Raw genomic sequence first — 27,061 nt, 5'->3', positions numbered from 1 at the left:
AAGAAATGCAATGTTCCAGACATTTACTAAATATTTTATATTATTCTCTACATTACCTTTAAGAAACCTTGACTCCAGTTATGTAGACCAAGGTGACAAGAACCCTTTGCATCATCAATTGTAATGAAGTGAAATTCTCTCTTCAGCACATGGTACCCACCAAATGCAGCACAAAACAGGATATGATTGACTCAGTATTATTTCATTTCCATGATTCTAAACCAAGAATCTCCAAGAAAGCCTGGGCTACAAGTTCCAGGGTCAAGTTGAAGACCACTTGCAGAGTTGGCTCCCTGGTGTATTACAAGCACAGACAGTTCTCCAGGGTATTCTGCTTTAGATACGATGATCATATGTCTTGGATTTCCCATGATTCCTATTTATACATTTTGCTCCAGAATGTTTATGATGGTGCCCTCTTTCTCAAAGCATTCTGTTTTACCACAGAAAACAAATGTTGGCAAGAATGCAGAGAGAAGGGAACCCTCATACACTGTTGGTGGGAATGTAAATTGGTGCAGCCACTATGGAGAACAGTATGGCAGTTTCTCAAAAAACTAAAAATATAACTACCATATAACCCAGCAATTCCACTCTTGGGTATATCTGAATAAAATGAAGACACTAATTGGAAAAGATACATGCACCCCAATATTCATAGCAGCAATATTTACAGCAGCCAAGATATGGAAACAACCTAAGTGTCCATCAACAGATGAATGGATATATGTGTGTGTGTGTGTATATATATATATACACACACACACACATAGACATGCAATGGAATACTACTCAGCCATAAAAAAGTGGAATTTTGCCATTTGCAGCAACATTGATGAACTTGAAGGGTATTATGCTAAGTGAAATAAGTCAAACAGAGAAAGACAAATACTGTATAATATTACTTATATGTGGAATCTAAAAAAATCAAACCAACTAGTGAATGTAACGAAAAGGAAACGCACTCACAGATGTAGTCAACAAACTAGTGGTTACCAGTGGGGAGAGGGAAGGGGGAGAAGCAAGAGAGAGAGAGGGGGACCTCCCTGGTGGCGCAGTGGTTGAGCGTCCGCCTGCCGATGCAGGGAACACGGGTTCGTGCCCCGGTACGGGAGGATCCCACATGACGCGGAGCAGCTGGGCCCATGAGCCACGGCCACTGAGCCTGCGCGTCCGTAGCCTGTGCTCCGCAACGGGAGAGGCCACAACAGTGAAAGGCCCGTGTACCACAAAAAAAAAAAAAAAAAAGAGAGAGAGAGGGGATTAATAGGTACAAACTATTATGTATGAAATAAATAAGCTACAGGGATATGCTGTACAACACAGGGAATATCACTGATATTTTTAATAACTATAAATGGAGTATAACCTTTAAAAGCTGTGAATCACTGTGTTATACACCTGTAACTTATATAATATTGTACATCAAGTATACCTCAATTTTAAAAAAGTGTTCTGCTTTGAAAGGTGAATTATAAGATATTTATCCTAGCCACATGGAGTATGGTTACTCATTTACAGTCAACATTTAACAAGCCACTCCCCCACACAGCCCTGTGGTCAGGGCTTAACAGAGGTTATTAGGCAGACCTAGCTTCATTTTACCCAAGTCATTCTATTTTAAAAGAACTCAAAACCTGTTTGAATCTTCAGATTAACCCCACAGCAGACACTGGGTGGCTTCTGGAAATTATTAATCCTCTACTCTTTACTCACACAACTGTGAAATGGGAATAATTGCATCAATCCTGCTACACCAGGTAACAAATAATGGTCTAGCAAGTAATGAGGCTTAGGAATAGGGTAGAAACTGAGCAAAATGCTTAAGTACTAATTAGCAATATAGCTTAGCAGAGTGTGGTTGATGGATGTCCAAATGCATACAAAGTGAATATCACCTTGTTGCTCATCTTCTATTAATTATATATATATATATATCCTAAGTGCTTTCTCTTTAGAAATGATCAATGCTGAACCAACTGGGCTAGATGCTGTGTTTTTTCCATGCTTTGCTGGGCATCTGTTGACCCTAACAGTAAAGGAGTGTTAGAATGGCCAAAGTGATTCCATATCATTGTAAATATGATTCTGTCAGTGTGAAATACCCTAACAAAACTCCTACATTTTCCTATCACATATGTTTATATATGAAGTTTGAGTGAAGAACAGCTTTGTGTTCTTGGGCTGTGTCAGCCTTCATGCTTCTGAGATGCTTCCCAAATAAGACAAAATCTAGAATCAACTAACCTTTGTCAAGTGCTTGCTGTATTTTGGGGTTTGGACTAGACAGATGATTATGTCTTTAAATCCTCATTAAAATCCTGTGTGTTGAATATTCTGATTCTCATTTCACAGATGAGTTCACTAAAACTTAGAAAGAAGGTAAGTACTTTACCCAAAGTTACAGAAATAATACAAGAAAGAAGTATAAAATTTAAACTCGGGTCTTTGTTCTAACTTCAAGACTAGTTCTCTGTCCTCTATAACATGTGGCCAACAACAGTGTGGCTGAGAGGGGCAACTGAAGTGAGGAGGTAGCCACCAGATGGAGGGTGTATATTTTCCAGGTTGAAATAGTTAAATGTCTTGCTACAAGAATGGCCTATAAATAAAAAAAGCCTTTTCTCAACATGCTCCTCTAGGGCAGATGCTTAGAAGTTCTGATTCTATTTTTAATTCTTATGTTTTTCTGGTTACTGAATTCCTGTGCAATTAAAAAAAAAAGAAAAGCAAGGGGGTTGGCGGGGGAGGAAAATATGCTTTGGAATTTCTTTCATGCTCCATTCCCAGCCTGCGTGTGTATTTCTCAGTGTGTTTGTAAAAGGTTGCATTGACTCAGCCACAGGATAGCAAGCTACGTGACAGTTCATCTCTGGTTTCTATTACCCATGATTAATGCCAGGGATCGTGTTTATACTTGGAGTCTACACACCAGTTACAGGCTCAGGGAATTTGGTTCCAGCTCTGATAAAAAAAAAAAGAAAAGAGTGCAGGGCTGGGGTGTGGGGGTAGTATGGGGCCAAGCAGGTAAGCAGAGGGCTGCAGGCATTTCACTGGCCGTAAGGGTGAGAGCTGATGGGCAGAGGAAGGAGGAACTCAGTGATGCTGGATTCTGAGTGAACAGTGCATACTTCCCTGTTTCTGATGACTGCCAGACTCCATTCAGGGACACTCTTAGGAGAAGATCATGGAAGTCAGAGCTGAAAGATGTGTCCTTGTCAGATTAGAGGGGCCATAACAATCATGCAATTAATGAATGAGTCCCTCTGCCAGCCATGAGTTCATTACAACCAAAACTCAGGAGTGGGGTTTAGTGGTTGCTGGGGGATAAATGACTGTTGAGAGGCTGCTTTGAAAGGGCACCAAACTTCATGTTTGTTCTCTGGGCACTGGTCCTTTCGATGGTTTATAAAATAACTCTATCTCAGTGTTGATACAGACCTTGAAGATCTCCTAGCCCAGCTCACATTTCATATCTGAATGTCTTCTATCATGTCTCACCAAAGATCATGTCTGGATAATTCCAGGCATAAAGAAGCTCAGTCCATTTTGAGGCAGCTCTTACTGTTTGAAAAGCCATTATTCATATTCATTCAACAAATATTTACTAAGTGACAACTAAGTGTCCAAGCTGTATTTTAAACACTAGAGAAAAGCTGTAAACAAGCAAACAAACCAAAATAAAGTCCCTACCCTCATGGACTTGACTTTCCTTACATTAAGCCAAAAGTTGGTTAAACCTCTTCCCCACTGGGCTACTTATAACCCTCGAGGTCTTCTTTTTAGGAGAAAAAAAATATGTTTAATTATTTCTCTTGTAAATATCTGAAGACAATGGTAGTGACCCCATTTGGTTTTGTCTGTCCATTTCCCTCAACTATCCCCAGTTACAGAGTTCCAAGACTCTTTGCTACCTGCTTCCAAATTTCTGAACTTGTTCTGGTTTATCAATGTTCCTTTTAAAGTGTGACACTCAGAAATAATTAAGATATTCACTCTGAGCTCTGACCATCACGGGATGCAGCAGGCACAGCATTTCTTCCTTCTAGTTCTCAGTTGTCCATCATTATGGTGAGTTTACATTGCCTTTTTTTTTTTTTTTTTTTTTTTTTTTTTTTTTTTGCGGTATGCGGGCCTCTCACTGTTGTGGCCTCTCCCGTTGCGGAGCACAGGCTCCGGATGCGCAGGCTCAGCGGCCATGGCTCACGGGCCCAGCCGCTCCGCGGCATATGGGATCCTCCCGGACCGGGGCACGAACCTGTATCCCCTGCATCGGCAGGTGGACTCTCAACCACTGCACCACCAGGGAGGCCCTACATTGCCATTTTTGATATCACATCTTACTTCTGACTCATATGAAACTCAGCTAATTTTTTAAGCCCTGTTATTATGCCAGGGTATATATCTGAATTGGAAATAAGTCCTGTTTTCACTACTAACCAGCAGAGATCAAACCATGGCAATGAGATATGCCAGAAAAATGAGATTGGGGCCCCTAAGAGGTCTACACTAGATTTTCAAACAGCCTGAGGACCACAGGTGTGCCCTGGTGTCAGAATTCTCCTCTACTGAGTGAGAAGTTGCAGATCCCAGTTGTAAATGTCAAATCTAAACCTCAGCTAAAGTATCTGGAAATGATGGAGCAAGGGCAACTCTAACTTGGCCTAGCATTTATGATAGTGAAAGATAATACAAATGCAAATATCAGATTTTACAGGAGAAATAGGACTTAAACGCAGATTGTTGGACTCCAAAGCCCATCCACCTGGCCCCTATAATCACCTGCCTTGTCACAGCCATTGCTGGTGGTCCAGAAATGTTCCTTGAGAAGGAAGGAGACATATTTGCCCTAACACATTATTCTTAAATTCTCTTGAAAAATGTAATCATCAAGAAGAAAAGAAGGAAGGAAGGAAAGAAGGAAGGAAGGGAGGGAGGGAGGGAGGAAGGAAAGAAAGAAAGAAAGAAAGAAAGAAAGAAAGAAAGAAAGAAAGAAAGAAAGAAAGAAAGAAAGAAAGAAGAAAGAAAGAAAGAAAGAAAGAAAGAAAGAAAGAAAGAAAGAAAGAAAGAAAGAAAGAAAGAAAAAGAAAGAAAGGGGAAAGGCCTTAAAGATCTATGGCACTGGAGGGAAGAGGCTGGCTTCTCCCACAGGGTCTGATCAGCAAGCACACTCTCTGGGATCCTTTTACAAAAAATCCTCTGATTCTGACCTGATGAATTACAACAGTCTCCATTTTAGATGTCAAATAGGGATCGAGCTTGACAATAAATAGCACTTTCCTTGTTTCTGCATCTTTTCCCATAGTTCACAACAGGAGGTCACTGCATTTTATCTGATGGTTTGACTCAGAGGATGGGCTCTAGGTTAGGTGGTTCACACCCAGGTGGTGAGCTAGCAGAAAAGTTCTGGATGTCAGTCTGCTCAGCTCGACCACACAGCCTGACTCTGTCCTGCCTAGGCAACAGCAAAGCTCTAAGCCTCTCACCAAATTCAGGGCATCCAGGCACCGAGGAGGGACCTTTCACAGACTGGAAAGAACCCTCAATTAATCAGCGGTGAAGAAGAGGGAATCTCGGATTCTAGCCCAAAGAGGACAGATTCAGTCATGTACCGGATCTCATCCTTCCCATGCTCCCCACCCCCCTGCTCTGTTTCACAGGGAAATTCATTTTCTTTTATTTTTCCACCTATATATGAGGATTCATTTTTTCCTTCTTATTTTTTCTATGTTGCTTCTCTCTCTATGCCCTCTTCCTGTACTATGTACCCCAAATGGAAACGACCAGACCATGTAACAATAAAATTAGAATTATTAGTTTGCTGGAACTTTTCTATTGATTACCGATAAGGCTGATGGCCAAAATAATTGAGAAGCAATCTATGTTATAACAAAAGTAGAAAACAACAGTACATTTCTTAAACATTTACAGAGAGTTTAGATATAATTTTTTACCTCCTTTTTATTCAATTTAAACTGGAATTCAAGGTCTTTTCTCATGAAAGAGCCCCAGTTTGCTTGCTAAAGACACTACGCTTGGTTACTAATTGAGACCCAAAGGAGTTGATACCACATAGACGGACATTCTTTCAATAATTTTGCTTTTGTTTCTATATGGAAGTTACTAGATAAAGTGCCCTAATCTTACAGACTCGGTGTGGCATAAAGTCAGATAAAAATAAAATGGGTTAAATACAATTCTTACAGAGATCTACAATCACTCACTCAAAAATTCACTCAGACAAGAACCAAAGTATCTTTTCACTTGAAAATTCTTTCAATTTATGTGGTAAAAATTCTGTGACTATCTAGAATAGCAATGCTTCCTTTAGAATCCTAATCACATAGTATTTCCCTATGAGGGAAAGCTCCTCACAGGGGATGAGAAAGCCACAGGGAATTCTTGGCAGACTATAAAATCTAGCTAGTTCTTGGAGGGACTTGTTTATCCCAGAGGTATTGCAGATGATATAAGAGTTTTCCCACTTTATGGTAGCTGATCGGGCAATAACAGCCCCAGTGGAATGCAAGAGGTTGCAGGAAGATGTGGTCCATTGTGACAACAGTGTGGAATGGGAAGGCAAGTGACCCATGTGAGATTTTTCAGTCTTAATCTGTGCCATTTGACCCTTGATCCAAAGACAGGGCTTTGTGCCACTTGCTCCGTGAGACAAATTTGTTCAACTGTCCCCAGTCTGTGCACTATTAGCCCCTGAACTTGGTTCCTTAGAAACGCTATTGACTGTCACCTTACAGATGCTTTGGTCCATTTTAATGGTGGGTTGATGATCTCCAAGCTTTGGGTGGCTCAGAATCACAGATAATCATGATGATGATAGAAATAAAATAACGTGGGTGTGGCTTGCATATGAACCCCATTCTCTCAAGCCAGCAAAGAGATCTTTCTGACCTCAGACGTGGCTTTCCCATTCATCCTAAGGAGGAGTCTTCTTTCAGTGGTTATCTCCTAACCCGAGACTACAAGGGTTCCTTGTGTACTTTTCCTATGTCTCAGCGTGGTTTTGAAAGATCTTTAGTGAATTTAATCTTTTTTAGGGAGCCAAACTTACTGAATCTGGACCAGAACCAAACTTCCCAGCCAGTTCTGCCCAGAATTCAGTTACTTCCTGGGAGTATGGTACATTATTCTAAAATTCAAAGGCATCTTGGAGACCAGAGAGCCTTAGACTGACAAAGATTTTCTATCCTCAAAGTTGACATGTTCTAGTATAGTTGCCAGGAGTAAGCGGTTGAAGTAGTACTATTCCTTTAAATACTGACTTCTACCATATGCATTAAATCCATTACATAACTTAACTATTTCTTCCTCCCAACAATCATATGGAATTAGTCCCACATTACTGATGAGGAAATATTTAGGATAAGTAACTAAAGTCACAAACCTGGGAAATGACAGAGGCTGTATGAGCTCAGGTATTTAACCCTTATGCCAGTGCTGCCTTGAAGATGCCTTCAGATAGCGGGCTCACTCCATCCAAAATCTTCTTAACCAGTCATGATTAGTGACTTGCCCAAGGAGGCGGTGGTGGACAACGTTTACCCTCTGAGGAGGAGCATTTTGTCACTTAGATTGTTTAGAATTCCCAGTGCATGGTGGTAATAAAAATGCAGATTGACTTATAGTGAGTTTCATCCTTGTTTTTAAATTCTTGGTAGAAAATGCATTCTTTTATTGCCTGCCTCTGGGCAGATGCTCTCATTCTCCCCTCAGCCTTGTCTTGGAGTGACTCTAAGAATGGCGAAAGGGTATTTTTTTAAGGACGTTACATCTGGATGATATTTGTACTGTATCATCATGGAACTCTTGCCTTGGACCTGCCCATGTTTCCTGGACCAGCTCTTATTTACAGGCTTTTCATTCTGAACCTTTGATGGAACCACCTTTTGGAGGGTAGATTATATACTTCAGGAGCCATGTGTTATGATCATCATGGAAGGAGTTTGGGAGAAATATTTAGCCTTAGTCTTTTCTCTGGGGCTATAGACCTGACATTTAGCAAATAAAAGAAAAGCTATGAGATACATCAGCCCAACAAAATCAGTTTCCTATCACTGAGGTTGAAGTTCCATTTTAAAAAGTGAGAGAACTTTACAATAGAAAAACCTAGCAAACCCTGCCTTAACCAACTGATTGAGGTAAACTTCACCAGTGATAAGACATATCTATAACATGGACCCCCTACTATGATGACGAGGAGAGACTGTCGCCTTTATGGTATTCTTCCCCCAAATCCATAATCCCAGTCTAATCATGACTAAAACAGCAGACAAACCCAAATTACCTGGTCAGTACTACTTAAAACCCTAAAGATCATGAAAAAGAAGGGGAAAAAATTATCACAACCCATAGTCAACTAAGGAAACATGATGACTAAGTGCAATATGAAAGCCTGGATTGGATCATGGATGAGAAAAAGGCCATGATTGTAAAATCTGGCAAAATCTGATGATACTCAGGAGCTTAGTTAATAGCAATGCACCTTGTTGGCTTCTTCATTTTGATAAATGTACCATGATAATGTGAGATGGTTAGCATTAGGGGAAACTGGATGAGGGGTAGATGGGAGCTCCCTGCATTATCTTTACAACTTTTCTGTAAAGCAAAGCCATTACAGTAACAAGTTTATTGCATTTTTGAGTGAACCCTTGGCAAAAATAAGGAACGCAGAAGAAGAAAGCTGGGAGTCTTCTGTGTAAGGGCAGTGATACAGCCCTAATGTTGGCCGTGGCAATCAGAGTATAGGCTTATTTTTCTGTTATATTATTAATAGCACCAGTTTTCACACTCAGAAGTATCTTGATGGGGTGATAAAATCTATGGTCATCTATGATTGATTTCCATGTCTTTGGAGATATCTTGCACACTAAAACAAATTAAAAAAAAAACTAGATAGATAGATAGAGATAGATAGATAGATATAAAATAGTACATATTATACACACACGGAACCAATAAACAAAAAGATGCTCAGCAGTTCTCTAAACAATTAGATAAATGCAAATGGGTACCAAAAGTGTGATTATCATTTTTAACCTCAAAGATAGACGGAACTACCTCTTGAATGACATTTTATTTTTCAGATGTTTTGTATTTTGTTTAGTTCTCTATAGCTAGATATGTAGATTGCATCTGGTTCTCAGGTTTTATAAACAATATTGTAAAGACAATTTTATACCTAAATCCATGATTATTTACTTAAGAATAGCTAAAAGGAACACCAACAGCAAGCACATGATCTGCAGATAATCCTTTTACTAGTAGATAAAATCCCTGAATCCAGAGAAAAGGGATAAACAAAAAAATATATATTCAGTAGAGGAGAAACCTCAGAAGAGAAATGCCAGAAGCTGCTTCAAACAGTCAAAAGAGAAACAGTTCAAATTTACATTTGTATGTTCTTTCATTTGATCCACCCAGTGGGCCTGAAACAAATTATTCTTCTATAGATGAGAAAGTGGATGTTCAAAGTAAATAAACAACTTGCCAAGTGTCTTCTGACCTCCAAACCAATATCTCTCCACTGACATTCCCATCCGCTGAAGAACTGAAATGTGAGCGGTGAGTGTGGCATTGATCTCTCGGGGCCCTTTATTTAGAATGCAAAGGGCTGGTTTCTCCTTATTGGGAGTCTGATTTTCTCCATCCTTGCACTCTCCTCCCACCTTTCCCCCACCCAGATTCTGGCTCAGAAACACCTTCTCAAGGGAGCACACATTATTTCTACTGCATAACTCTGCTTCCTAGGCAAGTACCCTTAAGAAACACTCTAGGGGGCTTCCCTGGTGGCGCAGTGGTTGAGAGTCCGCCTGCCGATGCAGGGGACATGGGTTCGTGTCCCGGTCCAGGAAGATCCCACATGCTGCGGAGTGGCTGGGCCCGTGAGCCATGGCCGCTGAGCCTGCGCGTCCGGAGTCTGTGCTCCGCAACGGGAGAGGCCACAACAGTGAGAGGTCCGCGTACCGCACAAAAAAGAAAAAAAAAAAAAGAAACACTCTATACTTTGCACTTTGGCAGGCTCCTTTGTAATTCCTAGTTGTTCTTTCAATCAACAAACTTGGATGAAACCAGTACTACTGGAAAAGCAGCCTTGTGTTACATGTGATGGGAATGCAAAGACAAGATTTAATCCCAGCCTACAGTAACTTCAGTCTACCAAGGTAGATTTATTGATCCATTCTACAAATGTCCATTGAGCATTAATTTGCATTCCTTAGCCTAGGCACTGAGAGTTGCTGAGTTAGAAATTAGTTAGCTATGAGGAACATGCAGGCTGGGGAAGGAACCAGAGGTACAATTCACTTTATACACCCAGCCACCACGATACAAAAGGCCCTGTCATATCGATAAGGGACAAAGACCATGTGGAAGGAGTTTCAAAGCCACTCCTGGGTAAAAGGGATCAAGAAGAAGAAGCATTTGAAATGGATCCTGAAGGATACGTTGGATTTCAACATAGGGTATGATTACTCCGTAGGGAAAGTGACTAGAATTGGGGATGCAGGGACTTTTCAGGGACTTAAAATTGTCCATGCAATTGACACATGTAAGAGAGTAAGGGGAGTAAGAAGATGATGGGACCAAGGAAAGGACCACTTTGGACATCAGGTTAAAGTTTTCAGATTGTATTTACTAAGTAAGTGTGATTTTTGAAGATCTTCCTGTATAAAGAAATAAAAGGATCACACATGTATTTCTTACACCTCTTATTAGGCTATAAGCTACAGGAATAAAGGGGAATATGCTTTATATCTTTTATATCTTCTTAAGAACAGAGTCTAGCCTGAGAAAAAGCAATACGACTCAGCAAACATAGGTCCCAGTCGTAGGAAGTTGAATACGACACGATTTCAATCTTCACAACTAGTGGAAGAGAGAGAGTCACAAGCAGATGAGTTCAGTGTCATTAGAAAAATGATAGAGTTGTTCATGGGATGCCTGGGAGCATGAAGGGACACTAAATATTTACTCTCAATAAATATTTGTGGCCTAACTGTGTGGGAGTGTTTGGAGACTTAAAGTTGGCATGAGATGTACAAAGGCAGAGTGTGATTCTGAAGAGACCACCTAGCATCTGTCATTTATGAGGGACCCTGGCTCTGCCACTGGTTATCTATGTGAACCTGAGCAAGTAAACCTTCTCAGAATCTGTTTCTTTTGTTCACAACATTAGGAGTTGATTGATAATCATTTCAGAGTTTAAATTTTGATAAACTCTAATTTTTAGCTCAGGGATTTTGTAATTTCTCTGGTTCCAGACCCCTTCTCTCTTTGCCTTTCCCACCCTGGCCCTGGTGTTGGGTAGTGTGGCCCCTGTCATCTGTCCAGCCCACAGGGCAGTATGGGAAAATCTCAAGTTCCCGTTTCAGGAGATGGAGGGTAGGGACAGTGCAGAGCCTCGCTAAGCTCTGTGCATGCAGTCAGCCTGCTCTTAGGCTGGTTGGTAGCAGCAGTATCTCCACCCACTTCATGTACAATGACCCAGACACTCCAGTGCCCTCCCTTGAGGCCCAAGGCTCTTGTCAGCCCCCTCAGATAGCTGAGGCACTTCTCCCACGTCCACCAGTCTCTAAGAGAAAGAAATTCTGTACAATGTCTAATGTTATCTGGTCCCTTTTGAAAATGAGCCTAGAATAACCAAGACTCCTCCCTCCAAGGGAAACCCTCCTGGCACTATTTTCACTGCGTGATGAATTTAGCCCTGCTGAACTGCTTTCATAAATCAACTGGGACCTCAGGAGGGAATATGGAGTCAGACGTGGGGGCTCTGAAAGTCACCTTAAAAGACAGGAGGGGAAAGAAAGATGGATCAGTGTCAAGCCTCAGAAAAGAGTCAGAGTCAAGTTAGCCAGAAAAATGGAAGAAGCATAGACATTTCTCTTTCTCAGAGCCTGGTTATTGTTGGCAAGCACCAGAGGTTCTGCTTCAAGGACCTCCCATGATGTCCAACAGAAAAAAATTAAAAAACGATGAGACTGTGCGGGTGTTTTCATCTTAATTAGGGTTATTTATAGAGCAGAGGATGCTGTGTTTACCTACCGTGTGTTTTCTTCCTCAGTGGTCATCATCAGCTTTTTCTGGTCTTCTCACTACAGAAACAGAGAGGCAACCCACCGCTTCTGGTTAGTGCCCATCTGAGACTTGGTCAGCACACAGAGGGGAGATTCCAGAAACCTCTGCTGAGTCAGGTAGAGATTGAGCTGAGTGTTGAGAAGCGAAAGTTCTTGAGGTCCTGCCACTTCTGTTCCAGAGACGAAAACTGCTGACAAGCCCTGATGCTCCGGGAAGGAACTCTCTGGGGTTATAGCAGTGACTAGTACCCAGGAATCTCAGGAGACGGGAAGAAGAAATTGCGGATAAGTCTCCCGTGCAGAAGCTGGGGGGCCTGAGAACCGAAGGAAACAACTGGGTGTAAAGCCACCATATCTGTCCCCCACCCGCCCACAGCTCCAGGGCTTAGGGAGGGAGAATGAGGGGCCCTGAGTGTCCTGCTGTTGACTGAGAAGAGCCCCGGACCAGGAATCAGGGATTGAAATGCTAGTCCCAGTTCTACCATAAATAGGAATCCTGGGCCAGTCACTTCTCTGGTCCTCAGTTTCTCTTTCTGTAAAATGAAGAGGCTTGGACACAGTGGCCTCGAGGGGTCTTAACTGTTCTTCCATTTTATGAATCAGGAAGTTCTGTGAGAGGAGGTAAGAGCTGCCTCACTCCCTGTTTCTTCAAAGCGTCCTTGGCCAAGGCATTTGGCTTTCCCAGCATGCCTTTGCCCAGAAGCCTGGGAAATGGGACCTACTTCTGAAGAAAGCAGTGGGGAAAGCAGCGTAGCAGGTCAGATCTGCCCACGTGACATCATGTATCTAGAGGTTATTAACAGATATGCTGTGAATATGCACCCCTGGAATGCCTGAGCCTGTTGTTTGAAGTGAATGTCTTTTTTTTTTTTGCTGTACGTGGGCCTCTCACTGCTGCGGCCTCTCCCGTTGCGGAGCACAGGCTCCGGACGCGCAGGCTCAGCGGCCATGGCTCACGGGCCCAGCCGCTCCGCCGCATGTGGGATCTTCCCGGACCGCGAACCCGTGTCCCCTGCATCGGCAGGTGGACTCTCAACCACTGCACCACCAGGGAAGCCCGAAGTGAATAAGTCTTTATCTCTCCATAGAGAGAAGCGTGCATGCCTCAGAAGGTAAGAAAATTAACATGATTACCCAATAAACAATCGCACAAATTTAAGAGAACAGTGGCAAAAAACAAAAAGGCAAGTTCATGTCCACCAAGCCCCTCGTGGTCTCCATGCTACGTTCCTTATCCTCCCCACACCCCTTCCCCAGTCTCCCGCCCATTAAAAGTCCTCTAAACACGCCTTGGACTTTGCCTTGGACGCTGGTGGGAAAAAAGAAGAAAGGTAAAAGATCATAGGGGAAGACTCTTGAGAAATGAATGACCAGCTAAACAAGAAGGAGGGAGAGAGACAGAGAGAAGGGGAGGGGAGGGGAGACAGAAGAGGCCAGAAGAAAAATTCCCCGAGGTGGACAGGACACCCCGAGGTGTCCCCCTTCAAACTGGAGACAGTTGAGCAAATTTGTCTCCTGGAGCAAGTGGCTCAAACCCCGTGTCTTTGGACCAAGGGTCAAATGGCACAGATTAAGGCTGAAAAGTCTCATTGGGTCACTTGCCTTCCCAATCCTCACTGCGGTCACCATGGACCACATCTTCCTGCAACGTCTTGCATCTTGGGTTGCGCAGACAGTTTCTGAGTTGCAGGCTGAGCTCTGCAAACAGCCCTTCTGTCCTTGGCCATGAGCAGAGGAACCCACCCTTGGCCCCCGTCCTTCCCCCTCCCATGGCTCTCCCGTAACCGCCACCCACATCTCCCTATTCTGTTTCTGAGCAACCACTCTCATAGCGAATAGTGTCCCCCCCATAGACTTACACAGATGTAAACAGTTCTCACAGTCATGCTGACTGCAGACAGACCTCATTCTGTCTGCCTCCTTCAATCTCTGCTGAAGATAAAGACGAAAAGAATGGTGGGAAACTATTTTTCCAGGGACCCAGCAACCAAAGACCAACTCTTCCGACTGGGAGCAAGCCTGAGAAGAGGTAGGAGAAAGACTAGCAACGCTGTCAATTAGCTTATATGAGCTGGTAGATATTCTTGCTTGGGGTAAGGAGAGTCCCAGCGATTCACTGTGTTTTCCCTAGGAATTTGCTCCTGCCAGCCAGTTTGCTTCAAGACCTTTGTAACTTTCGTGGTTCCCATATGCTGAGAAAGCCATTTTTTAAGACAGAACAGTTGTCCTTTCCTCAAGTTGTGCAATCATCAATTTGCAAAACCCAAAGCCCTTTGTTGCTCTGCCAGATTTCATCTGACCCCAAACAATTAAGGGACCAGTGCTGGTTATTGGTATGGCATATGGGATCCCCAAAAGAAATATGAAAAGAAGCACTCATCCTTGAAAGACTGGCTCACACAACCTCGTAACAATGTTTCAGCTCTCTTAGCCCACAGAATGCTTACAATTCTCTTCTGCCACTAGACACAGGCCAGTAATGATATATCTAATAGAAATTGTCCAAAGGAGTTCAGTATCAAAGCTCTGGAATTTGACCCAAATTCAAAAACATTACAGCCTGATTTCCTTTCAGTCAAGCCTAATGATTTTCTATCTCTTCTTTTTCTTGCCAGCTTTGAAACAATAGACGTGGTGGTAGAATAGTTTCTTTATTTAGTTCACAAGTTGGGGGAGGGGGTAGCCTTACCACAAAAAAGCAAAGATACTTACCGTATACATTTAGACACACATGTTCCCAAACCAAGGCCCTTCTGCACACAACCCTAAACCCTAAAACCTTCCATAACTTTCTTGCCAGAAACATTCAGAACTGGAGACCTTAGCACACATAAGCCCAAGGAGCAAGGGTCATCTTGACCTTTTTCTCTGGGTGGATCTGCACTAGGATAGCTCTCACCTAGGTCTTGTTATATCTCTGTTTCTGTTTTCTGCATTTTTGATTCTTAGGAAGCTGGGGATCCATTCAACATCTTCCTACACTCTTAAGAGACTCGTCTATCCATTAATTTACATTCTTTTGTTTTTTTCTTGTCCAAGACTTCCTATATTTCTAAATCAGTAGCTGTACACATCTGGCATAAACGAGACTTTTTTTTTCAGTTGTTGCTTCCTAGTTTCTTTGTTTCTTTTTTTTCCAGTTTTACTGAGATATAATTGACCTATAGCATGTGTTAGTATAAGGTGCACAACATAATGACTTGTTATGTGTAAATCTTGCAACATGATCACAATAAGTTTAGTTAACATCCATCACTTCACATAATTGCATTCTTTCTGAGGAACAACAGACTCTGCCAGTTACAGCATCACCCTTAATTTTTCTGCCATTACTTCAGTCAAGAAATGCCTAGGAAAATATTGTCAAATCACTGTTGCTAATCCTGATTCAGCAAGAGGTTTCACTCCGTGACTTAAACTCCTTCCAGCCTCTCTCTGTAACACTTCTTTCTGATTATTCAATTTCCCCTTAGAAAGGAGGCTTTTATCTCATCTTGATGTTGTTGGGATACAGATATTGTTCAGTCATTATCTTTCTCCCTACAGTGTCGGCAGCAAAAGTTCTTGATTTGGCTCATCGCCACAGTAGCTTTTGATCTCTTAATAATCTGGAGAATGGTAAGGTGAAAAGTTTGGCAGCAAAATGAAGAGAATTGCCCCGCTGACGTTTCTATTGCCTTCTGTTCTCTAAAAAGTTTCTGTCTTCCAAGATAGCATGATCTCCAAGGAGGATGCAGCCATGCCCTGACCCGATGATTTGGCCCCTACACCTCATGCTTGGTGAAATGATAGCTGTGCTAAGACATTGCACACATATCCTCCTCTTCTTATTATTAATATATAACTGTTGCTTAGAACTGGCCTGGTTCCAACCACTGAAAGATAAAAAAGTTATTTGAAGAACAGTGAGTCTAAATCAAAAGAGAATGATGATAATATCGTTTCTCGGTATGTTAAGTCATAGCCCATACCCACTAAGTATCATTTTATCAGATATCTCTGGTGAGCACAATGATTTCTAATGCCCAGCTAAGGGACCATTTATTTTAAGAAATATTAGCTATATCTACATTCAAGTACATTTTAAAAAATGGGCAGACCCTTGAGATTATAATGGAATGTTGTCCATAGAATATATAGTCACCCAGGTAAATTTCCTTTCTTTCTTTCTTTCTTTCTTCCTTTCTTCCTTCCTTCCTCCCTTCCTCCCTTCCCCTTCCCCCTTTCCCTCTTTCTCTCCCTTCCTTCCTTCCTTCCTTCCTTTCTTTCTTTCTTTCTTTCTCCCTTGTCTACCATTCCTTGATCCAAATGGCTAGATTAAAACCAAAATAAAGGCTCTGCTATGACCGACAAGACTTGTTATAATCTGATACCTATTACATTTCCAACCTACTCTCCAGTCTCCCCCCTCCCTTTATCACTTTTTTGATCATAGTGGCCTGAAATATATAATTTTCTTCCCTCTAATCTTTCACACGCTGTTCCGTCAACCTGGAATGCTCTTTACCTCTAACTAACCTCTACAGATCTTCAGATCTTCAGATCATGGAGATACCATGTCTTCCGAAGAGAAGGCTTCTCTGTTATCCTCAGACTAATTCACTCATGGTGAACAACTGTGGCTTTTGTGTCCCTGTGTCCATTCAACCTTCTAATAATAAGCCTATCCCATCCTTTCTGGGGACCTAGGCTCACCCTCAATCATACACCACACATCTCATTCTGGTGGAGCTCCATGGGGCACAAGCCAAAGCCAAAGTGATTGGCATGGAAATGGGCTTATTACCCAATCAGACCTTTTTCTGAGAATTCTGGTATAAAGATTCTCACTCTTTTCCTCTGGGCTTGAAGTTGAGACATAAGATCTAGAGCTGCTCTATCTCCAAGAGCCTTCTGTAAACAGCATGTGGCATACGCACAATAGAAGCAGAGATGGGAAACCAGACTTGGATAGTTCTGGAACCCCTACTGTGAGATATGCCTCAAGATGTCAACTCTTTAATTACGTAAGCAAATAAAATGCTTTTTTTTTCTTAAGCCAATTTGATTTTGATTTTCCCTCATTTTCAAGAGAAAAAGTTCCTGAGAGCCCTGTGTTTTCTTGGATTTTGGCAGCCATGATAAGGGCAAGCATTTGTTCAATTTCTGTCTTTCACACAAATTAGAAAGTCTATGAAAGCTGGAACCCTACGAATCCTATGTATTTTTGCTTTCCAGTTTCTAGTACAATGTGGAACACATAGTAGAATATCAATATTTTTGAATGAACAAAGGTATGAATAACACATGAATGGAAGATTCTAAGATCCCAAGGCCTGTCAACTTTTTGTTCCAAGGTCCTGATGTAAAAAGTGATTCTAGTTCTCTGTGTCTCATGTTGGACTCAATGTTCTGGAAAGAGTTCAATTAGAAGATGTTCCCACTTTCCTGTTACTCCTTCCTTCCCAAGAGAGTAACTTACCTGTGTGTACCTTAGTTCTGTAGCTTACAAGCCTCTTCACTCACATTCCCTCCACCGATGCACAATTCCTGGAAACTCTGCCTCATGTGTGAGGGTAGTGGAAGAGGAAGCCTTCATGCAACGTAAGTCCTTACGACCTTCTCACCTGAGCCGTGGTCTCCAACCACTTCATTCAAAGAAAGATGCTATGTCCATCTTCAGCCTGTCGACTCCATAGACTATCTCTCAGTATCCAAACTGGGGCAAGAAAAAAATGGGATGCTATTTATTTTCCTTATGAATCCAACATTCAGTTTAATGAGCTGGAAAACTTCAGAAATAGAAAAGGATTCGAATTTGGAAAACTAAACAGCACCTGTAGATTAAGGTTCCTGATGGGGCCTTGATTGCAGGCTTTAGGTCATAGCTTTTAGCAACCATGGATTTTGTGGAGATTTGACCTTATGCCAGGCGGCTGGCTGTTATAGTTGTGGGTTGTGAGGCTTTTATCTAGTGCAGCTTGTGGAGGCAGATTAAGGCCTCAGGCTTTAGAAGTCAACCATATGGGATTTTGATATTTGTAAGTCACTAGAGTTGATGGCACTTTTCTTCGGCAGGTTTGTAGCTTTCCTCAGCACCCACACACCATAGCAAAATGCCCAACAAAAGGGGGGCTTAGTAAGCGCGTGAAAGCTGTGCCTATTCTAGCAAGAATTTGATCACAGGAAAAAGTCTTGCTAATACAGCCCTGCAGGCCTTGTGGTGGGTCAGCGAGGAGCTGGGCAGTGTCCAGGAAGGGACCCTGCAGAACAACATTGGCTGCCTCTGCTGCATTTCTCCAACCAGAAAGGAGGTATAGACTTTACACTTCAAGGGTAGACATTTTTCTAAACAGCAAGGACCTCCTGTATAGCACAGGGAACTGTACTTAATATTCTGTAATAAACTATATGGGAAAAGAATGTGAAAAGATTATATATATAAATGAATCACTTTGCTGTACACCTGAAACAAGCACGACATTGTAAATCAACTATACTTCAATAAAAAGTAAATAGATATAAAAATAAATTTGTTTTAAAAAAGTAACCACTTCCCACCTGTGCTACAGAACACTGTGATGTGACATACTAGCTTTAAGTGTTTAAACCAGGAAGAGTTAGTCTTAGATCAGCTACCCATAATTTTGTTCATCTTTCCATGTTGTTTTGAAGCCCTTTTAGAGCCCAAAGAGGAAAATGTGGGAGGAATAACTTTCAATTCATGCAGCTTTTCTTATCAAGAGTCACCCCAGAGTAAATGGCGTAACCTAGTTAATCACATATGTTTAGAAGGAGGCTTTAGACGTCGGAGTCCCAAGCTACAGCTCCTCCAACAGAAGAATATTATTATAGGTTGTTTTAGGAAACAAAGAAAAAGGAAGGAGAGTCTTTATTATTAAAAGAATATACCGTTATCTTGGGAGGACATAAAGAGAAAAAAAAATCAATGGAATCATTGTAAACCCAAATGCTAGAAGAGAATTTGAAATACCTATATTTAAAAGGCTTGACCTCTAGAAATCAAGCCTGCCTAGGAAATTCAAGAAGAACTGTAATTGTTTGCAAAATCAAAACATGTTTGAGTCATACAAACAGAACAGGGGCAATAAAAGATTAAGAAAAATTGCCCAAAACCTGTAAAAAATAATCAAAGGGGAAGATGGTATTTTCTTCCAATATCATACAGAAGCATTGAATAGGCCTGCCCAAGGATTCTTTAATTTTCTTGGGGAATTTCTTTATGTTTGACTTTCCTAATACAGTTTGATTATGGCCCAGATGCTGTAAAGTTTCAGGTTGACTAGACTATTTCTTTCTATTAGAGAAGATAATCCCAAAGGTTACAGTTTTATTGTCCTGTTGAACATTAACCAATTTGGTACCTATCCTAACAATCTTATTCTAACATTCTTTTTTATTTTTTAATGCTTATAAAATATCCAGTTCCTCAAAGCTGTCCTCTCTGAGGCAGCTTTACCATCTTACTGGTTTCCTCAACGATGAAAAACTAAGAATAATGTTGGAGAAGTAGTCCTTCTACATGTGCATGAGAGTCATGTTTTTAACTTTTTGAAAATTATACTTTAACAGTTGTGGAGGTCCCACTGAGATGCCTACAGAGCCAATTAAACTGAATTATCTAAATATTCATTTCATGGAGCAAGTCCAAAAATCTCTTTTGTTGGTTCTTGGAGTGATTCTCAAGGGGCACAACAACTTAACCTGTCTTGACCCTTTTTCTGGTCTTTTCCTCCAGATTTTGTGTTTTTGTTTTCGTTTCTATACTTAGCCAAGTTCAGTTCTGGGTCTGATTTGTGCATGGCTGATCAGTTATTCCTTATCGACGGCAACAAGATTGGGCATCTAATTTTATTAATCTGACCATTTGGTGATTTCTCTTGGATGATGGGTATCTATTCTAAGCTGAGAAACAGCAGAGAATCCGTTTTATTAATTTTTGTTTGTCTGTCTACTTATGAGCTTAAATAAAAATTATATGTCCTGGGCTTCCCTGGTGGCGCAGTGGTTGAGAGTCCGCCTGCCGATGCAGGGGACACGGGTTCGTGCCCTGGTCCGGGAAGATCCCACATGCTGTGGAGCGCCTGGGCCCATGAGCCATGGCCGCTGAGCCTGCGCGTCCAGGGCCTGTGCTCCGCAACGGGAGAAGCCACAACAGTGAGAGGCCCTCGTACCACCAAAAAAAAAAAAAAAATTATATGTCCTCTGAGAAGGAGAACTAATCTTTGAGATCTAGTCTGATGAATCTTTCTGTTTACTTTGACCCATGGTTAAAGTTGTAAAACTGAAGCCAGGGTATCTCTTTGTATAAGGGAGGGAAGTCTTTACCTCTCAGTGTGTGAATGTGAAATATTTTTCTACCTCTAGAGTATATTAAGAAATGAGATCATAATGTATTTTAAATTAAAAGAGCTATGTTTTAATTAGTTTAGCGAGAATAAGTGCTTATAAATATATATTCCCAGAATTCAGAATATTTTCCCAGAAAATAAAGAAACTAAACACCTAATACTTTAAATATATTTTTAAGGGAATAAAAAGTTCTTTTCATAGAAACTGCTAGCCCAGAAGTATTTTTATGTAAAAATCCAAGTTTACATAATTAAAGTGAATCCATACTGGTTTGGTCATTTTGTCTGAAAATAATCATATTTTCAAATCCTGATTTTATTAATGTTAAGTATAATATAAGCATTTATCTTGTGTTTATAAGATTTGATGTTCAACTAAATTAAAATATAATTTCAACAAAGTTTTAACATGTTCTGTAATGTTTCAGCTTAAAAATAAGTGTAAAGATTCTTAGTTAATTTTAACTAGAACTGATATTAAATTAATTAATGACTAATCTCTGTACACCTGAATAGGTTCTAAATAAAATAGAATACTAAAACATTGATCATAATATGTATCTAATCTATATACTTTTGTTTCTTATTTTTGTATGTTATGGAGTGACTATACCTTTGGGTCATGTTAATGGATATATTTATTTTGTCACTTTAGGAAGTTGTAAAATGGGTGTATGTGACTGTGGGTAGTTGTACCATGTATATCATATCCTAGCAATTCTGCTAAAATGCTTGCAAATGGACAAATAATTATCAATCACCTCCCTCCCAGTTTTTTTTTCCTATGAAAGTACAAGTTAGTTAATTTAGTTACAAGTTATAGTAAATATGGGTGATTAATACTATACTAGCAGAGATAGTGGCAAGAAAATACAACTGTGTTTTCATAATGATGGAAAGTGTTTTGGTTTATCAAGGAAAACATGAGGGTGGGCCAGCAGACTGGACACCCAGGGAAGAGCTGGTGCTGCAGTTCAAGGCCACCTGTTGGCAGAATTCCTTTTTACTCGAAAGAGGTCAGCCTTTTGTTCTAGTCAAGCCTGCAACTGATTGGGTGCAGCCCACCCACATGGTGGAAAGCAATCTGCTTTCCTCAAAATCCACCAGTTTGAATGTTAATCTCATCTAAAAACACCCTCACAGGGACATCCAGAGTAATGTTTGACCAATTATCTGGGCACCTTGGCCCAGCCAAGTTGACGCATAAAATTATCCTTCACACTACTGTTTCTCAGGCACCTGTGATACTATCTTAATCAAGCCACCAAATCTACTTTTAGAACTCTCTTGAATTTAGTTTGCTAAGAGCATATCCCAAATTTGAAAAAAAAAAAGAAATTGCAATTTCTTTTACACCCAAAACTATTTTTGAGATTTCCCAGAAAGCCCTGGACAGTCACAAAGATTTGTCCTTTCACCTTCTATAAAAAGAAATACTAGAAATGATTAGGTATACTTGGTATGATCTGTACTTCCTAATTAGCTCAGTGCTATTTTCAGAGCGGCATGGGAAGAGATGTTAAGTCAAAGGATAATTTTATGTAGGTAAAATGTCATTAATATAAATATTTCTGAAATTGTACACTTTTTGAATTGGAAGTACCTGGAGAATTATTAATGTCTTTACTCCCTATAATATGTTCTTATCCTCAGGAGAAACATTTGTTAAATCTTTATGAAATGGTTACTTATTGTCCCCCAGTAGAGAACTTTGTACTACTCCATTTGGATATTATTAATGACTGTAATAAATTAACGACACAAATTATGGTTAATTTTATCCACACATATTTTCTGCTTTCCTCAGATGCTTACCTGAAAGCTCACAGCTTTTCACGTGTTCAACAAAGGACAATCTCAGAGCTTCATGCAAAGGACTCTACCAAATACTGTTAACTATTGTTATTTCAAGGAGTAGAAATTCTAAAGTATGGGCTTCAGAGCTTAAAGCTGACAATGCTGAGCCAGTTGTTAGACTGTACCATGGGACTGTACCAGGAGTCTTTTTAGTTCAAAAGCAGATAAATTCAAGAACATAGACTGCTGTCCAAAATCCAGCAGCACAAGAATTAATTTCACAAACAGAATAAACTGATGAGGGATATTTAGTGACGATTATTTATTCGGTAGATGACTTCTCTCTTAATGTTTATATTTTGATGGAAATAATGAGAAAGATCATTCCTTTCCCTTCATAATCTACCGCAGATTTTCAATTTAGTAAACTATGCTCTTGCAAACTAAAATAAAAACATGTGTAAATGGTATCTGATTCCCAATGACCACTCAGAATTCAGAAATAATTTGAGGCTTTGCAGGCCATATGGCCTTGGTTGCAACTACTCAATTCTGATGACTATATCTAAATACTGAAACAGCCATAGATTATATGTAAATAAATATTGTGCTCCAGTAAAACTTTGCTTACAAAAACTGGTGATGGGCCTGATTTAACCCAGTGGGCTGTAGTTTATCAACACCTGATCTGAAGCATCCTGAAATTTCTCTGTTTTCTGCCCTGGATCTTGACTATTCCGGTGCCAACATAATTTTTAAGTCTAAAGTGTATCAGGCATAAGCTTTCTTTGGTGAATCATTTTTAGGGTCTTCGAGTTGGTGAGGCTGTTCCTCCACCTCTGTCTAAACGGATATTTTATCTCCAACATGGCAGAAGCTAAATAGCACCAACGCTCTTCCACCAAAGTTGGAATTAATTAAGAGAGAAACACTGGCATTAGACATCTGCAGATCCAAATGTCAGGCTTTTTTACAGATAAAATCTATTTTGGAGAATGCAGCTGAGGTTCGTAGCCAAGTGGGCATGCTAATACCTCATTCTGAATTAGACAGTTACTTACCCAAACACAAGCACATCCGGATGCAGGCCTCTCCATGTGGACCTATCCCTGTAAAATTCAGAGTGTAAGTAGCAAAGAGACACACTCTGCAGGAATATCTTAGGAGAGGAGTAGGAAGGGGGCTGAATAACACATGCCCAGGTGTATCTCCCAATTTCTCATTTAGAAAAATAATTCCTCCTTCCCTGGAGATGTTTACATTAGGGGATTCAGAGGCCAGAAGTATTTCTTTGCTAGATATTTATCCACAATGAGATATAAAACAGGGTAAAAAACCAAAAGGTTTCTCCCATTACCTAAATAACCTTTGATCCTTTCACTCTCCTGATCAAAATGTTCAATGACCCCTCTTTCCTAGAGCACCAAGTCTGATATCTTGCTATGGTGTTGGAAGTGATTAGCTATGAGGCTATAAATTGCCATGGTTATAGTACTATTAGCTACTACCTAGTAGCACTCTGGCCAGATGAGCCTATTCACAGTCTCTAGAAGATGCCATTCATATTGCTGCCTCTTTTTTTTCTGCATGCCATTGTTTCCACCTGGAATGCCCTTTCCTGTCTGCTCCAGCCTCTGTGAAAACTTCCGTGATGACTCTAGTTCTCAGTGACCTCTTTGCCCTTGAACTACGAAAGCCTTTAGTGCCTGTCCCACTCATTAGGCATTTGCCATTTTTGTTGTCAGTAAATTTTGCACAATTACATTCTATCTCCAAATTTAGACTTTTACTTCCTTTAAGATCAGAAACATTTAGTAAGATTCTCTGTATTCTCAAAGCAGCCAGCATAGTGACTTCACCTAATGCAGTGTTCAAATATTTGCTCATTGATTATATACTCTTTAAAATGATTTGTTAAATGTTACACAAATGTCTAACCACTAGGATTCTTCACTAATCCAAACTACTCCCGTCAGTAAAAATGAATGAGGACTCGCTCTATTCAGAATAAGTCTCCAGGAAATTTCACAGGTTTTATGCTGATGTTGACCAAGAACCATGAAATGAGTTTTTGGCTGAGCTGTTCCTACTCCTGTGGAAATGTGGGCTTCCTGGGCTTCCAGACCACATCCTTCTTGTGAATGGCACAGATATTAAGGGCATTTGCTTCCAGAGACAGAAATGGTGTATTCAGATTCTTTCTCCTTCAAGAAAGTCTGTTGAATCCTCTTTTGCAATTATACCAAAGTAATTTGAAAGTGTTAGAACACTTGTGTGGAAAGCATAGGCCTTTCAAATAACACTGTTTCATAAAACATGAAGGTGAACTAGTCAAAGCAGGTTTTTCTACATCAGTAGTTCAGCTGCTGTGGTGCCACACTGGTAAAAAAGCCTTAGAAATTGAAAATGAATTTTGCATTGTCACACCATTGCCATTTAGTGTGGAAAAGCCAGGGGAACTAGGTATCCTAGATACAGTGGACATTCCCAGGCAACGAAAAATTATCCCACGTTCCACATGGCTTGTTTTCAGAAGTCCCTTCAGACATTCGTGTGGGTGAAAACCTATTTATAACTATCTGAGCCTAATACTTAATTCCATTTACATATAAACACATAGGACCTAATTTTCGTACAATTTTAAAGCACGGTTTTGTGCAGTTTGCATTTTCCATAAATGCAGCTGCTATGTAAATCGAGGGAAGACGTTCTTTTGTCTTGTACGGAAAATTAACAAGCTTTGTTAATCATTCTGAAAAGTCATATTGCCAAGGGCAGCACCACTTATGCCATCTGAATACCCATGCTACACACTCATCAGATATAGAATCATCTTCTCAAATATTTTCTCCATATAGAAACCTCTTTTTTTCCTCTAGATGTATTCAACCAACTACTCTATCCTTCTCTTGTCGACACTGTAATCCTCAATTATGCGTATTAACTTGGGCTACACTTTTTATTTACACATGCATGTCCCAGCCTTTAAAAACGTGAACACCATAAGAGGAAAGGCTGCGCCCCATTCATCCTTGTATCTTTAAAATTTTGCCTAGTACCCAATATGTAGAAGGCACTATAAATGTTTAGTGAATATATTCATTCATTTTGTATTTGTTTTATAACAAATATTTACTTAGCATTTACTATGTACAAAACTGTGCTCGATGAAAAGAGTATTTCAGGGGGCAAATCTGATCTCATGGAGCTTAAACTCTAATCAGAGAGAGAAAAATATTCTTAATTGCACAATTTTTAACTGTGATACAATTATCATAAATGCCAAAATTTACTAGAACAAGGTGCCATGAAAATAGACAAATGGGAGAACAAGATCTGGGTTAGAAGAGAAACAGGAAGTAATATTGAAATGTATCAGTTATGATTTGCTGCATAACAAATCAACCCAAAACTTAGCGTCTTGAAACACCACCATTTATTATTGCTCACAAGTCTGTGTATCAACTGAAAGAACTGGTTGATCCAGACCAGGCTCTGATCTCAGTTGGGCCTCCTCATGAATTTGTGGTTCATTTCCAGATCAGCTGGGGTTAGCTGGTCTGAGATGGCCTCAGATGGGATCCACACGCAGGCCAGGCCAGGCTTGTTCACATGGTGACAGTGAGGTTCCAAGAGAGGAAGCAGAAGCCTGCAAGACTGATGAGGCTCAGGCTGATCCCTTCTGCAGAATCCTGTTGATGGAGGCAAGTCACAGGCGAGCTCAGATTCGAGAAGAGGGAAAAGAAACTCTGCCCCTCCACAGGACGTTAACGTGGCAAGAAGTGCCGATGGAGGGGAGGGGGGTGAAGAATTGTGACTACTTTTATAATCAGCTGCACCAAGTTAAGACCTAAAGAATAAGTAGAAGTCAATCAGACAAACAGGGAAGGGAATTGTGATCAGCATGTGAAGACCCTGAGGCAGCGAGAAGCCTGGAACATTCCAGGAAGTCCAGAAGGCCCGAGTGGCAGCGTGCTGAGATTGCAGCTGGGCTGTGTGAAAGGAGGCTGGTAAGGAGGGTGGGGCCGGTGTCACAGAGTCAGGGAGGGAAGCCAAGCTACGAATCAAGGCCTTTATTCAGGAAAATGTTTAAAGCAGGACAGGGACATGATCAGAATTTATATACCTATAGCTTCTGCCTGGACCATATCTCAGACAAGTTGAATGAGCATCTCTGAGTGTAGGCATCTGTAGTGATGCAACTTTCCCAGGTGATACCAATATCCAACCAAGGTTGAACCTCTGTGTATCAGAGAAAGGAAAGCCTTAAGAAGTTGTCCTTACCTGTATCCAGGTGAGACATGACAGTAGCTTGCATTAGTATATACCTGCTTAGTGAATGAATGACTGAATGAATGCAGCCGAACCTCATGTGAAAGGATCTTCAGTACAGCGGTCTTATCTCAAAGCACAGCTCAACCGTGAACTAGCCGGGTGACCTTGGGCATCGTACTTACTCTCTGGGGCTCAGCATCCTCATTTGCACAAGGAGGACATCAGTAACCCCTACCTGCACAGTGTGTCATGAGGACTAATGGGGTCGTCCTCCCAGAGCACTGAGTACAGTGCCCGGCAAATAATGGGCGCTCAAGAAACGTCAGCTGCTGTTACCATCGTTGTTAAAAGGATGATGTCGGCAACGTCACATGGTCGCACGCAGTAATAGCTTTGTCCCCATCAGCCTCCGGAAGGAAACTCTCTTCTAATCCCAATTCCACTCTGTAGCTCTGACTTAGCTCATGTGGTTACGATTAAGCCAAAGGCCGATCAGGGACCAGATATTGTCTTCCTCCACTTGGCTTGCCATCCATCCTCCAGCTGCCC

This window comes from Mesoplodon bidens (assembly GCF_964165515.1).
Source record: "Mesoplodon bidens genome assembly, chromosome: 7".
NCBI lineage: Eukaryota > Metazoa > Chordata > Mammalia > Artiodactyla > Ziphiidae > Mesoplodon > Mesoplodon bidens.
Note: the sequence above shows the minus strand (reverse complement) of the source record.